Source organism: Oncorhynchus masou, chromosome 32 (assembly GCF_036934945.1).
Source record: "Oncorhynchus masou masou isolate Uvic2021 chromosome 32, UVic_Omas_1.1, whole genome shotgun sequence".
NCBI classification, from domain to species: Eukaryota; Metazoa; Chordata; class Actinopteri; order Salmoniformes; family Salmonidae; genus Oncorhynchus; species Oncorhynchus masou.
The window spans coordinates 59,517,452-59,530,323 of NC_088243.1; the positions used below are offsets into that span (position 1 = coordinate 59,517,452).

Here is a 12,872-nt window from a genome sequence, read left to right on the forward strand (position 1 = left end):
TTCATGTTGTATAATCTCTATTCCAGTGATTATCTGAATCTGGTTAATGAGCAGTAAATAAACAATATCAAAATGGCAGAAAGCCCCGCTATCGCATATCCGCACAATATGATAAGGGGGTAGATATACTAAATAGTATATAATGAACAACGCTATTTGCGCAGGGCTTTAGGCTAATTCAAATTCATTCTACTTCGGTCTAATTGACACAAAAGCTGCATTAATTCCCCCATTGAAAGGAGACGCAGTTCCCTATGCAAACTTAGCGTAACAGACTGAATAAAGCTTTTGGCCAGAGAAATTGAGTTCAGGACGGACAATGTGCTGGCGCGGAGCTGCAAGGCGCATGAAAAACATAATATCCCCACTGAAATAAATATATTGGACTTGGCCGTTTATGTGTTCTATCATTTCTGAATAAAGACTTTTGGCTGATGTAAACCCCCCAAATTGAATAGAGAGGTGTATCTGTGGTATTTAACTAGCCTTATCAATATCACTGTAAATAAATCATTGTGGTGGTTTTAGGTGCTGGCTATAAGGGTTTGTTGCTTGGCATACAATGAAAGAGAAAATAACTGTGTTATAAATGTGAAACTGATTCGCCAGTTCTCTATTTAATCCATAAGGGAAAACTCTACATTTGGACTGGGAAAATATGGATATCCCCTCAAACGGACTATAAACCATTGCATTAGATGTCCATTTAAACCCCACGGCCTCTGGAATCAATAACTTTTTTTTGTTTCAGCTCAGTGACTGCGGACAAGGCCTTTGAGAAACAGTAATTAATAAAGAATGGGTTTTCAATTACAACCACAATAGAGACTGTCTCATTAAGATTTGCATGATTTTTGGACCAGGAATGCAAATGAAGATGCAATTTACGTACGGTCTGCTGTTCCCATTGTGCCAGTGTGAACGGCTGCGTCCTAAAATAATATGCATGGGTCACTTCAAGGAAGGGCAGTACAGTGGGATTATTACCGTCGTTTATTGTAAAAGTCATAATATTTGAACGAAGTCATGCTCCTGTAGATGTTTAATGTTATTAACCGCATGCTTTGCTGTATATAGGCTATATTTTCATGTGTTTGATGTCTGGATGTAATGCAGGGTCATTTTAGCTTCTAATCACATTTCACCAGAGATTACAAAATGTGCATTGACAAAATGACCACAACTTTGAATCCCCCAAATTAAAGATTTCTGCAAAGTTAAATAACCAGGATACACACTCCGTATGTCAATAAACTAACTAATTATTGTTTATTAATTTATAACTGAATGTTAATTTACATTTAGCCGGCTCAGTATTCCCATTTCCATATTTTTGTACAGTATGTTTTCAGTCTGCTGTCTGTAGACCATTTACAAATGGCATAATGTGCCATGCATAATAGTCGATGGAACACCAAAGGTTATCACGAACTGTGTGCCAGTGTCAGACAATATTCTTCAATTGTGCGTATAATTATTATTATTTTTTTTATTAACGAGCAACAGCATCACTGCAGCAGACGAGAATTACTGTCTGTTTATTAATCCTAACGATATCACATCAGTTTGCATCTTGTGCGCGGCAACTCCTACGTCACTGTTGTAGCCAAGCATATCAAGCAGTAGTCGTGAGCAGCCTTGATTAATTTGTGCACGGTTCATTTAGCTGGCATCTTTAAGCATTTATCTGTCACATTAGCAACATTTCGAAAAACAGTCTATGTCAAGGATTGTATGCCATCTATAAATATATATTTGGGAATTATGTGAGGGTCAATTTCCAAAAGAAAACAAAAGACTGTGTTCTCTCTCTCTCTCTCTCTCTCTAAAACAATATAATGCCCAAATTTTGTTAACACATTGCAGAGAACAGACAGATGGAACAACTCCTCAACATTTGGTCACTCCATAGGCTAAAGATACAAGAGATGCCTGTAGGTATAGCATCACTGCTCCCAATGCATCACATAGTGGGTGTAAATGAGGGCTGGGGGAAGTGGGTTTCATGACTAAACAAGCTGTGTGATTGTGAACCAGAGGATGAGAGGCAGTGTGTGACTGTTAGAGCATCATGTCATTGAAAGCCATGTCCATGACCCAGTCAGTCATTAGATGGAAGGACTGTCTGTGACACCTTCAAAAATAAACAAAACCAACACTCAGAACATTACTAACTTCCCCTTTTCACAGACGGCCAATGACCTTTAGTGGTGTTTCATATGTCTATTGGAGCTAATGGAGAGAGGTGCATTTTTTTCCACTGCTGCAGAAGAGTCACTTGTTGTGTTTTCATTGCACCGGTGAGGCTCAGCTCTGAGGCATTATATTATGTCCAAATTGCACCTTGGGTAGTGGGTACGGCCCAGTACATCACTGGGTCCAAGCTTCCTGCCATCCAGGACCTCTAGAGGAAAAGAAGACTCCAGCCACCCTAGACTGTTCTCTGCTACTGCACGGCAAGTGTTACCGGAGCGTCAAATCTAGGTACAAGAAGCTTCTTAACAGCTTCTACCCCGAGCCATAAGTCTGCTGAACAGCTAATCAAATGGCTACCTGGACAATTTGCAATGACCCCCCCCATTTTTTTAACAATGCTGCTATTCACTGTTTATTTTCTATGCATAGTCACTTTACCCCTACCTACATGAACATATTACCCAAATTACCTCAACTAACCTGTACCCCCTGTATATAGCCTCGTTATTATTTTATTGTTGCCCTTTTTATTTAGTTTATTTTATTTAGTAAATAGTTTTCTTAACTACTATTTTTCTGAACTGCATTGTTGGTTAAGGGCTTGGAAGTAAGCGTTTCACGGTAAGCTCTACACCTGTTGCATTCGGCGCATGTGACAAATAAAATGTGATTTTGTTGGGCCCCCTGGAATGTAACCCTCTCAATTGAGCTGGGACGCAAAGACAACATGCAACATGTTATGTCCTTCCTGCAGCGGTCTGTGAGGAATGCCTGAAATGGAGGCTTGTTTTTTTCCCCCAGCAGCCCAAGCATGTCTTTGCTCATTGTGTTCCAGTGTGAGCAGGGCCGGGCCACGGCTGCTGACACACACAGTCCCTGGTGTAATCTCTTTAACCCACCACTGTCATCAGCAGACAAGGCGTGACCACCCAGCACTCTCTCTGCTCCATCTCAATTAGCCAATCGAGTGTCCTGAGGCTAGCCACTTCTGGGTTTATGTGTCTTACTTGGTGTCGTATTCGAGGCTGCATACATAAATACATTTTCTCAGGCACACCCACAGACTCACTTACTCACCTATACACGTGTGACACGCACGCACACCTGCACTGAGGAGCTACAACTCACTTCACCTTTGAGCTTCAACTCTCAGGTCTAAATGGACTGTAGCAATACCTTCTTCCTCTCCGGAAAAGGTTATTTCAAATGAATATCCTGAACACTAAAGTGCAATGGGTTGTTTACTTGTGTTTTAGAATAAATAACACACTTAATGTGTGACTAAGTTGAATAGACTGAGTTTAGGAAATCATTTAGTCACTCCTTAAAGGTCCAATGCAGCTGTTTTTACCTCAATATCATTTCTGGGTAACAATTAAGTACCTTACTGTTAAATGGTTAAAAAGGGTCAAAAACTAAAATGGCCTCATAGTAAAGGGACATTTCTCAAGCAAGAATTTTGCTAGAACTGCCTGGGAGTGGTTTGTGTGGGGAGGGGGTAACTGAAAATGAGCTTTTATTGGGAAAGAGGTTTGGAACTCTCCTTCTTATTGGTCTGTTAACTAATTTACCGCATGGTGATGTCACCATAGAAGGCAAAACACCATCTCACCAAAACAGGCTGAAATTTCAGGCAGTCTTTTCAAACATATCTTAAACTAAAAGGGCATTATTATAATTTTCACAATTTCACAGCCTTATTCCAACCTCATAGTGTGGAAATATATATAAAACATAGGTAATCACGTTTTTGACTGCACTGGGCCTTTAAGCAAAATATGCATTTCATATAAAGGTTATTAACCAATGAAACTCAAAGTTATAATTAACATATGTCACACAAAAAGGGCATTAGAGAAGAAGCATTTAAAATGAACATACCATTTCTTTTTTCTCCGTGGAGGTCATTTAAAATAATAATCCCTTACTTTTAGTATGGATGATTTAAAAAACAGCCATAAGAACACAGTTGGTATATGGTGCATTAAATGAAGAATTACCTTGCATTATAAAATCACAACCATTGAAAGCTAATTTCGATTAAGTTTTAATTAAGCAGAACGTTTCTATAAATATGCTCATTGCTTCTGAGCTAGTGAGTCAAGCCGGGGGTTCTAACAACCCATTGTTTTAGAATGGGGACCTAACATGACTACTTCCATGTTTGTTCAGAGCAGATTCTGTAGTTGACCATTTCCTGAATTGAAAAAAATACCCTTTAGATTATAATCTGTTGTAATCTCTGTCATCTCAATTGACCCTATGGGCAAATCATATCCAGCCATCTCTTCTCTGGACGAACTGTAGCCCTGTATCTGTGGTGGTCTATGTGGATGCCTTCACTATATGTGTAATGTGGCGAATACTATGCAGTCAGCACAAAAGATGTGTGCTGAGACAGAGGGGTAAGTATAGTCAGAGCCATAGAGAGTGTATATGACTCTGGGTAAGGTATGCTTAATGTCATTGTTCTAACCTAGGCTGCTGGCTTTATAACACAATACCCTGTCTGTCTGCAGGCTGATGATGCCTCCTTGTTTAGTGATGTTGCCACCTGTAAAACACATTTGATGAACCACCTCTGTCTACTCTGCATTATCGTTTTAAAGACTCTTATTGCCTGCTTCATGGTTAATTACAGCACTCATTATTTCCCATGTATCTTTTGAATCATTGGCATGTTCTGTCAGTTCTCCCAAAACAATAGAAACTTTCTCCTTTATTGTTTCGGAGAAAGTGCTGAATTGTCACTTTCTTGCTTCACGTCATGCTCCAGCACGTGGCTGCTTTTTTGTTTTAGCCATAATTGAGATACCACTAATCTAGCCCCTTTTTTGAAAAAAGAAACAGTCTCTTTGTCAAGCATTCATTAGTTTAAGATAATATTGTGAGAATGCAAAATTAATTTGCAGAGTGTATCTTTAATTAATTAAATAAACCCAATGTTGTAATATGATTAATACCATGAAGTTGTTCTCTGTCTTTTCCCCCAAAATAAATGTGGAATAGGAATACCTTGTGCATTAACTGCAGAAATTGATGCTTTTACAGTAGCCAAAAGGTGGCTGAGGTAATTACCAAATGTAATTTAACAAATCTTTAAGAGAGAAACAAACAATAATAAATTGATATATTAATCATTAGCGTCATTATGCCTAATCTATGCATAATTTGGGTGAAAATGACAAATCTCTGTTGCACGCCAAGCATTTGATAATGGAGATAGTGACCATACATTTTGTCTCAGTCATGGTCTCATTAAAAAAGGGCACAATTTAATTAAGAGTTAGCCATCGCCCTCCAAATACATTAATTACCTTGAGCGTGACGAGATGATTTTGGGGGATTACTGATGATTTCATTACAGCCATTGTTCTGTGCGGAGCCCAAAGTAAGGTGTGGAAGTGGGCGTGTTGACAAGATAATGGATGGGCTAGCCTCAGAAGAGGGTGCTACTGGTGGTCACCTTGTCTGTGGTAAGGAGGGATGAGTTTAGCTCAATTTGAGAGGTGAAACAGAGGATTGTGCTCCCTGCTGGACCTCCAGAGGTAGCAACATATCAACTCACGACTTAACCAGGGTCTATTTAAGCAATAAAGCCAGAGGCGTTGTGCTACATGGCCAATATACCACGGCTAAGGGCTGTTCTTATGCACAATGCAACGCAGAGTGACTGGATGGAGCCCTTAGCTGTGCTATATTGGCCATATACCACAAACCCCCAAGGTGCCTTATTGCTGTTATAAACTAGTTACCAACACAATTAGAACAGTAAACAAATAATTTTGCATCATACCTTGATATATTTAAACAATAATGCTCGAGGGCTTGTGGTATATTTATTTTATTTATTTTATTTTACCTTTATTTAACTAGGCAAGTCAGTTAAGAACAAATTCTTATTTTCAATGATGGCCTAGGAACAGTGGGTTAACTGCCTGTTCAGGGGCAGAACGACAGATTTGTACCGTGTCAGCTCGGGGGTTTGAACTTGCAACCTTCCGGTTACTAGTCCAACGCTCTAACCACTAGGCTACCTGCCGTATATGGCCAATATACAGGCTAAGGGCTGTTCTTAAGCACAACACAATGTGGAGTACAGCCCTTAGCCAAGGTATATTGGCCATACAGTGCATTCGGAAACTATTCAGATTTAGGTTACAGTCTTATTCTAAAATTGATTAAAATGTTTGTTTTTCCCTCATCAATGTATGCACAATACCCCATAATCACAAAGCAAAAACTGTTTTTTCACATTTTTGCAAATGTATAAAAAAAAAAAACTGAAATGTGACATTTACATAAGTATTCAGACCCTTTACTCAGTACTTTGTTGAAGCACCTTTGACAGCGATTACAGCCTCAAGTTTTCTTGAGTGAGAAGCTACAAGCTTGGTACACCTGTATTTGGGGAGTTTCTCCCATTCTTCTCTGCAGATCCTCTCAAACTATGTCAGGTTGGATGGGGAGCACTGCTGCACAGCTATTTTCAGGTCTCTCCAGAGATGTTTGATCGTGGTTCAAATCCCGGGCTCTGGCTGGGCCACTCAAGGACATTCACAGACTTGTCCCAAAGCCACTCCTGCTTTGTCATGGCTGTGTGCTTAGGGTCGTTGTCCTGTTGGAAGGTGAACCTGAGGTCCTGAGCGCTCTGGAGCAGAGTTTCATCAAGGATCTCTCTGTACTTTGCTCATTTCATCTTTGCCATCAATCCTGACTAGTCTCCCAGTCCTTGCCGCTGAAAAACATTCCCACAGCATGATGCTGCCACCACCATGCTTCACCGTAGGGATGGTGCCAGGTTTCCTCCAAACGTGACGCTTGTCATTCAGGCCAAATAGTTCAATCGTGGTTTTATCAGACCAGATAATCTTGTTTCTCATGGTCTGAGAGTCTTTAGGTGCCTTTTGGCAAACTCCAAGCAGGATGTCATGTGCCTTTTACAGAGGAGTGACTTCCATCTGGCCACTCTACCATAAAGGCTGCAGAGATGGTTGTCCTTCTGGAAGGTTCTACCATCTCCACAGAGGAACTCTAGAGCTATGTCAGTGTGACCATTGGGTTCTTGGTCATCTCCCCTGATTGCTCAGTTTGACCAGGCGGCCAGGCGGCCAGCTCTATGAAGAGACTTGGTGGTTCCAAACTTCTTCAATTTAAGAATGATGGAGGCCACTGTGTTCTTGGGGACCTTCAATGCTGCAGAAATGTTTTAGTACCCTTCCCCAGATCTGTGCCTCGACACAATCCTCTCTTTGAGCTCTACGGACAATTCCTTCGACCTCATGGCTTGGTTTTTGCTTTGACATGCACCGTCAACTGTGGGACCTTGTATAGACAGGTGTGTGCCTTTCCAAATCATGTCCAATCAATTGAATTTACCACAGGTGGACTCCAATCAAGTTGTAGAAACATCAAGGATGATCAACTTAACAGGATGCATCTGATGACAATTTCTAATCTCATAGCAAAAGGTCTGAATACTTAAGTAAATCAGGTAATCAGTTTTTTAATTTTTCATAAATTTGCAAAAATGTCTGAACACCTGTTTTCACTTCGTCATAATGGTATATTGTGTGTAGATTAGTGAAGATTTTCATTTATTTAATCCATTTTAGAATAAGGCTGTAGTGTAACAAAATGTGGAAAAAGTCAAGGGGTCTGAATACTTTCCTAAGGTGCTGTATATAACAAACCCCAAGGTGCCTTATTGCTATTATAAACTGGTTACCAATGTAATTAGAACGGTAAAAATAAATGTTTTGTCATACCCGTGGTATATGGTCTACTATACAATGGCTGTCAGCCAGTCAGCATTCAGGGCTCGAACCACCCAGTTTGTCATGTCCGATATACCACGGCTTTAAGCCAATCAGCATCCAGGACCCAAACTACAGAGTTTATAAAAACATTTGGTAACATGTACAACACAAGCAATAGCACATGAACGTGTGCATAGTCTACACCACAGGAAGTTGGTGGCACCTTAATTGGGGAGCACAGGCTCGTGGAAATGGCTGGAGTGGAATAGGTGGACTAGTATCAAATACATCAAACATGGTTTCCATGTGTATGATGCCATTCCATTCGCGCTGTTCCAGATATTATTATGAGCTGTCCTCCCCTCAGCAGCCTCCTGTGGTCTACATATGCAGAAAACATCATCTGGAATGAGGACAAATGTTTTGAGGTGGTTTCAACATGTAACCTATATTAGAAAATACAGCTACCTCCTCAAAAAGACACTGACCAACACACGAGCATTAAATCAGAACTGACACCATTCTGGTAAATAAACAGACAGTATGGCATCACACTTACAGGACATTAGGTTGTGAACATTACTGACCGAGGTAATATGCTTTTAGCAGTACTAACAATATAGGAACAGACTTAACAATGTATCTATGGTCCAGTCATGGAAGCTTTAATACTGATGGTTTGTCATGGTGCAGGTTATGGCCTGTGTATACACTACGTTCAGAGAGCCGGTGCCTTTCACTTGTACAGGGGATCATTTTTTTAAACCCAGGCCAAACCCTAACCCGGACGGTGCGCCGCCCTATGGGACTCCCAATCACGGCCGGTTGTGATACAGCCTGGAATCAAACCAGGGTCTGTAGTGACGCTTCTAGCACTGAGATGCAGTGCCTTAGAGCACTGCACCACTCGGGAGCCCCAAAATTAAATGAAGGGGATCTCAGTCAGAATGACACACACAGTTGAAGTCAGAAGTTTACATACACTTAGGTTGGAGTCATTAAAACTTGTTTTTCAACCACTCCACACCTTTCTTGTTAACAAACTATAGTTTTGGCAAGTCGGTTAGGACATCTACTCTGTTCATGACAAGACATTTTTCTAACAATTGTTTCCAGAGAGATTATTTCACTTATAATTCACTGTATCACAATTCCAGTGGGTCAGAAGTTTACATACACTAAGTTGACTGTGTCTTTTAAACAGCTTGGAAAATTCCAGAAAATGGCTGTCATGGCTTTAGAAGCTTCTGATAGGCTAATGGACATCATTTGAGTAAATTGGAGGTGTACCTGTGGATGCATTTCAAGGCCTACCTTCACACTCAGTGCATCTTTGCTTGACATCATGGGAAAATCAAAAGAAATCAGCCAACGCCTCAGAAAAAAAATTGTAGACTGGTTCATCCTTGGTAGCAATTTCCAAATGCCTGAAGGTTCCACATTCATCAGTACAAACAATAGGAAGCAAGTATAAACACCATGGGACCACGCAGCCGTCATACCGCTCAGGAAGGAGACACGTTCTGTCTCCAAGAGATGAACGTACTTTGGTGCAAAAAGTGCAAATCAATCCCAGAACAGCAAGGACCGTGAAGTATCTATATCCACAGTAAAACGAGTCCTATATCGAAATAACATGAAAGGCCGCTCAGCAAGGAAGAAGCCACTGCTCCCAAACCGGCATAAAAAAGCCAGACTACGGTTTGCAACTGCACATGGGGACAAAGATGGTTATTTTTGGAGAAATGTCCTCTGGTCTGATGAAACAAAAATAGAACTGTTTGGCCATAATGACCATCGTTATTTTTGGAGGAAAAAGGGTGAGGCTTGCAAGCCAAAGAACACCACCCAACCGTGAAGCATGGGAGTGGCAGCATCATGTTGTGGATAGAGGGAGGAAAATTATGTGGAGGAAATTCCTCCCATCATGAGGGAGGAAAATTATGTGGATATATTGAAGTAACATCTCAAGACATCAGTCCGGAAGTTAAAGCTTGGTCGCAAATGGGTCTTCCAAATGGACAATGACCCCAAGTATACTTCAAAAGTTGTGGCAAAATGGCTTAAGGACAACAAAGTCAAGGTATTGGAGTAGCCATCACAAGGCCCTGACCTCAGTCCTATAGAAGATTTGTGTGCAGAACTGTAAAAGCGTGTGTGAGCAAGGAGGCCTACAAACCTGACTCAGTTACACCAGCTCTGTCAGGAGGAATGGGCCGAAATTCACCCAACTTATTGTGGGAAGCTTGTGGAAGGCTACCTGAAACGTTTGGCCCAAGTTAAACAATTTAAAGGCAATGCTACCAAATACTAACTGAGTGTATGTAAACTTCTGACCCACTGGGAATGTCATGAATGAAATAGAAGCTGAAATAAATAATTCTCTCTACTATTATTCTGACATTTCACTTTCTTAAAATAAAGTGGTGATCGATCCTAACTGACCTAAAACAGGGAATTTGTACTAGGATTAAAGGAATTGTGAAAAACTGAGTTTAAATGTATTTGGCTAAGGTGTATGCAAACTTCCGACTTCAACTGTACTTTGCGCATACGACAGTGCTGACTTGAATCATAGTGCCCGCACGCAAGTGTTCCACAACAGGGGTGAGATGAGGACAGCTCAATGTCCCGGAGACTGGCATGTCAATGGCAGATACAAGCTGCTGCTCCAGTGGAGAGGAGATGTCTCACAGACTCACTGCACTCCTCACTGACAGCAACGCAGTGACACTTAGCTACCGCCAACTGGAGCACTCTCACTTTCATATTTTATTTCTTTCACTCACTCACTCACTCACTCACTCACTCACTCACTCACTCACTCACTCACTCAAAACACGGACCCACGTGCTTGTACAAACACACGATCAGCAGCATAAACGCACAAAGGTATTCAGGCGTATGAAGGGAATAGTAAATCATGCCATGCATTACATAAATTGTTACGAGGGTTGTCTTTGGGGTGGTTTTGAAGTTCGATTTAGAGTCCTCTAAAACTGGTACTGATTGAATCCATGTGAGCTAGGCTAACGGAATTTGTGTATGAATACAATTCAGTACATTGCAGTCAGCAAGCTGTATTGTGTCTGTATTTGTATTTATATATCACCAACTCGCCATTAGTTTGAGCTCTGATCTAAAGCAACACACCTGCTCTGAAAGCAATACTAATCACATTGCCTCTTCTGTTGGCCGTGTCCACCATGTGACTTGAATTTTTGCCCTACAATTTTTTACCAACTTTGTCACTCAATAAACACACAATACACAATGATGGAATCAGGACCAACAGTAATACCTTTACAGAGAATTAGATATCTGTAGTCATCTGATATTTTTGGCAGACAGGACGTGACAATGTTTCCATGATTTATCGTACAGTAAATGCATTCCTACTCGATGAGTAGGAATGTGAGGATTTGCAAATAAAAACATTGTGAAACATGAAGGCCAAAAACGTGTTGCCCTTAGCTTTTCTGCCACCTCGGAACTACATAGAGCTATAGAGAACCGAACTCAAGAGAACAGAACGGAGCGACACACACCAGCTCTCTACACCACCCTCCCACTTCCCTCCCTCACAACTCCCAACCACCACTAGCTCACGCACAGACACTCACCCAGCTCTGACTGGCCCCCGGGGCTCCTGCTCTCCGATTCCTGTGTGAGGTGTCACACCTTCAGGGGCTCCCAGACGACAGGGCCAGAGGCAGGGGGAGGGGAACCTGGGATGAGGATGGGTTCGCAGAGAGGACTGACGAGGGGGTGGCTTTCCCAGCCCCATGCAGACCCCAGCGGCTGGGCTGAGACAGGGACTAGAGGGACGGCTGCTCCTGCCTCCCTGATCCTGCCTGCAGCAGAGAGAGAGAGAGAGAGAGCCAGGCAGGCGCCAGTGGTGTTGCGGTGCATGCCGCAGCCAAGCCCTCCCTGCTCTGGGACCCATCTCATTCAGCCAAGATTGCTTCATACAAAAGTTGACAATACACCAGTGAAAGCCATTGTTGATATTCAACATTTTTTAAATAGCTGAGCAGAATGGACAACATGGCAGGCCGTAAAACTTGGAAAGGGAAACTGACCTGGAGCTTCCCGGTTTGAAAAGGGCTGCCTCGGAGCGGGAGAAAGGAGAGGGTTTCTGTGGGAAAAGGGAGCGCTGGTGTGAAAAGAGCACAAAAACAAAATGTCTCCTATCCCAGGAGAATGGACTACAATGCTCGTTGTGTGGCCGTGAATGGACAATACCCTTACTGGGTCAAAAGCACATTAGTATTCAACAGATTGTATTAAGAGAAACAATGCAATCCAGTGCTATTAGATCCACTGTAATACTGGATAATGCATTTCTGGATTTCTAAGACATACTCATGTCATCTCAGCAGGTTAACTAAGTACAAATACATTATTGATCATCTGAGTTCAAACTATAAAAACCATTTGGGGACAGAAACAGAATTTACAGCAATGCCATTAGAAGCTGATCTAGCCCTAATGTCCATAGAGATAGTGACAGTCAGGGCCATCCATCCACTTCTAGGATGTTGTTCTGATGATCCTGCGTGACACGTGCTGACAGCTAATGATGTTCTGTTTCCAGTCTTTGTCACTGTGACAACCCTGCAGATTGATATAGACATTTAAGAAGCCTTTAACCTCCCATCTCTCAGAGCATGAGCGCCCAATGGGGCTTTGGACTAACATGCTAGCAATCGATAAGGCATTCAGTGTAATGCTTGATTGTGTGTTTCTGTGTGTGTGTGTGTGTGTGTGTGTGTAGAGAGAGGTAGGCTGTGTGTGTGTGTTGGGGGTGAGGGGAGGCTCATAGCCTTGAGCCTTGTCCCAGTGTTAAGTTTCATCTTCCCCGTATCTCTAGGTTGGAGTGAAGTGCGAGAGGAGGACACTCAAAGCTCCCAGTCT

At 41.8% G+C, this 12,872-nt stretch overlaps 1 long non-coding RNA gene across 1 annotated transcript in view; it reads right to left on the reverse strand.

Annotated features, from left to right (window-relative positions):
- The window catches only part of LOC135527052 (uncharacterized), a 75,755-nt gene extending 63,673 nt beyond the window's left edge, over positions 1 to 12,082 (reverse strand). Inside the window, exon 1 of the long non-coding RNA XR_010453397.1 lies at positions 11,579 to 12,082. This is a non-coding gene — a long non-coding RNA (uncharacterized LOC135527052). The remainder of the gene's footprint in view (positions 1 to 11,578) is intronic.
- Positions 12,083 to 12,872: the final 790 nt, after the last annotated feature.